The sequence below is a fragment of the Gavialis gangeticus genome, unplaced genomic scaffold, assembly GCF_001723915.1.
Source record: "Gavialis gangeticus isolate Ggan-Ray unplaced genomic scaffold, GavGan_comp1, whole genome shotgun sequence".
NCBI lineage: Eukaryota > Metazoa > Chordata > Crocodylia > Gavialidae > Gavialis > Gavialis gangeticus.
The window spans coordinates 35099636-35102680 of record NW_017729033.1 but is presented as its reverse complement, the minus strand read 5'-3'; positions in this window follow the sequence as shown (position 1 = coordinate 35102680).

The following is a 3045-nucleotide window of genomic DNA, read 5'->3' as shown; positions in this document are numbered from 1 at the left end:
CTGGCGGACCTGGAAGTGGATGAGGAGTGTTTGTGGTCCACTTCTGGGTCTGCTGCTGAGTGTGCTGGGGACTGCTGCCACACCCGCTCCTGTGGGATGCTCCATCTGCCCCACCATCGCAGCATTCATGAGCTGCCTGGTACCTTGAGGTATATAGAAAAAACATTTAAGGCTGTGTCTGTCTGAATTGCCAAATCTTTCTGACTTTCTCCAAATCGATTCGGAGAGAGTAAAGGGTCTCCTGATTTGATTCACATTGGAGATTCCGCCACCGAATTGGGCTGAATCTCCAAATCGAATCAGGGACTGAAGCTTTACACAGCCCCAGTACTTAAGTCCAAAACTGTCATCTAAGATTTATCCCACTCAGTAGATATTTCTCTGAACTAGAGGTGTGCATGTGGCACCTGCTTTGTTTGGAGTACTTAAGTGATTAGCTGCTACTTAAGCCCCACTGGGCTCTAGGAACCAGGTTCGGTGGTCTCCAAGTACCTGCCGGGGTCTGACCCAGCAATTGTACTTAAGCTCCCAGCAACTCTGCTTTAAGCTCCCCTCCCACACTGCCAAGTTTGGGCCCACCACAGTCTGCATCTTTGGCTGCTTAATTTTTAACAGCCTCCTGAGGAGAAGGAAGAATTGCTGCCATTGTCCTTGTAACGTCATGTTCCAAGTACTTACCCAGGCAGTCGGAGATCTGGGTTGAATTACCCCCTCTGCTTCAGGGGTTCAAACCCATGTTTGCCACTTCCCAGAGGAGCGCTTACGCTAAGTGGGGGATTTTGCTGCTGAAGCTGTGCCACATGCAAAAAGGAATGAAGCTTAATGGGTGTACTTGGTAGCCGTGTGGGTCTGAGACAAAAAGACATACAAAAAGCTACACATCAAAGAGCTACTCAACACAGCTCACAGAGACACTCCCATGGACCCAGAGGGACAGCCTTCCACCTTCAGCTCCCTCTGTGCAAAAATGAAGGTTTTTTCCTACCTATGGGCACTTTTTACCATCTTGTACCATCTACACTTTTCTCAGAGCCTGATGAAGGGACTTTGTTCCCAAATCTTGCAGAAAAGGACAATTTTCTTGCCATTTTCCTTTGGTCTAATAAAAGGTATCATTTTGGAACCAAGAGTTCTAGTCTTTTGTATGCCTTGAAGCTTAATGGGGCTAGGAAGACAGCACGCTTGGGAGGCTGACTGTTGCTCAGCGGGGGACGGTGGCTTTCAAGCACCGACTGCAGCTAGAACTGGACAGCGCCCTGCCTGCGCACTGGGCTTACAGGCTCACCCTGCTTTCATCCCTGCTTTCCTTCCACCTCACTGAATGGCATTTCTTTCTGCCCTAGCATGACTTCACCAGGAGGGGTAGAGGGCTCCCTTCCTTACCACATACTATAGACTGTTGCTTTAGGTATTTGCCTGCGAGTGGGAGAGGTGAATTTGAAATCCTTTAGGGTGAGGAGAGAAATGGACCCACTTCCTGAATGAGTTCTCATCTCTATGTAAAGGGTGGGCAGCACCATCACATCCTCCAGCTGTGTGATGAAAGAAAAGGGTGAGAGGTTCATTCTTTTGAAGAGCAGCTGTAACACTAATCCTTAGGAAAGGACTGTGGCCCCCAAGGGCAGGACCCTGAGCTTCAAAGAGAAGGTTTCGGATGCCCCCTTCTGCTTGTTTCCTGCTGACAAGCTGCACACAGCATCCCCCCATTCCTGCCTCCTGCTCTAGGGATCCCTTGCTTCCATAATGACTATTATGCCTTATTCCCTCCTGCCCCTGCAATGCCACATTCATTCCATACTGCATCTCTGTTTCTACCTTCACTGCCATTGCCCCTAGTCCCTTCCCAATCTTCCTTATTTCCATCATTTTATCTACTGATCTCTGTTCCCCCTGTCTATTTAACACCACACACTCTTGCTCTTATTTCTGTTTGCGTGTAGACTACAGAATGTCCTCAAGCAGCAAGTTAAACTGCTGCCTCATATTTGTAGGTAGCAGCAGAGGGTGGCCAGCAGGACCAAATGACCTACACTCAAAGATACTAAAAGAACTGGCCAATGTCATCACGTGACCAATGGCAAAATTATTTGAAGACTCGTGGCACTCAGGAGAGATCCCAGAAGATTGAAAAAGCCCAATGTGCCTATCTTTAAGAAAGGGAGAAAGTAGGACCTGGAAAGTTACAGGCCAATCAGTTTGACCTCGAGCCCTAGTAAAATCCTGGAAAAAAATTATCAAAGAAACCATTACAGGCAGGCTACCAGAAGGCATTATTCTGAAGGATATCCACCATGGCTTTCTTATGGGTAGGTCATGCCAGACCAACCTCATTTCCTTCTACAATCAGGTTACTCACCACCTAAATGAGGCTGATGTCATATACCTGGACTTCTAAAAGGTCTTTGATCTCATCTCCCACGAAGTTCTCATGAAAAATTATTGGGAAAATGAGGCCTCAACTACTTTACGGTCCGATGGCTAGGTAACTGGCTCTGTGGTAGTACCTAAAGAGTATTGATTGACAGACCTGAGTCGTCATGGCGAAGGATGACCAATGGTGTCCCTCAGGGTTCAGTACTCAGACCAGTGCTTTTCAATATATTCATCAACGATTTGGATTCAGGTATGAAAAGCAAAACTACATCCAGTTCTCGATGCTGCACTTCAGGAAGGATGTGGAGAAGCTCAAGAGAGTCCAAACAAGGGTCACACACATGATTAGAGGCCTAGAGAGCGGGTCATATGAGGAAAGGCTGAAAGACTTGGGACTGTTCAGCCTGGAGAAGAGAAGACTCAGAGGGGACTTGGTGGCAGCCTATAAGTATATTAAGGGTGTACATCAAGGCCTGGGAGAGCATCTGTTCACCAAGGCCCCCCAAGGGATGACAAGAAATAATGGGCACAAGCTGATTGAGGATCACTTTACGTTAGACATAAGGAAAAACTTCTTTATAAGTCAAGTGCTAAGGAGCTGGAACAGACTCCCCCCAGAGGTAGTACAGTTATCCACCCTGGTGATCTTCAGAAAGCATCTTGACCCCCATC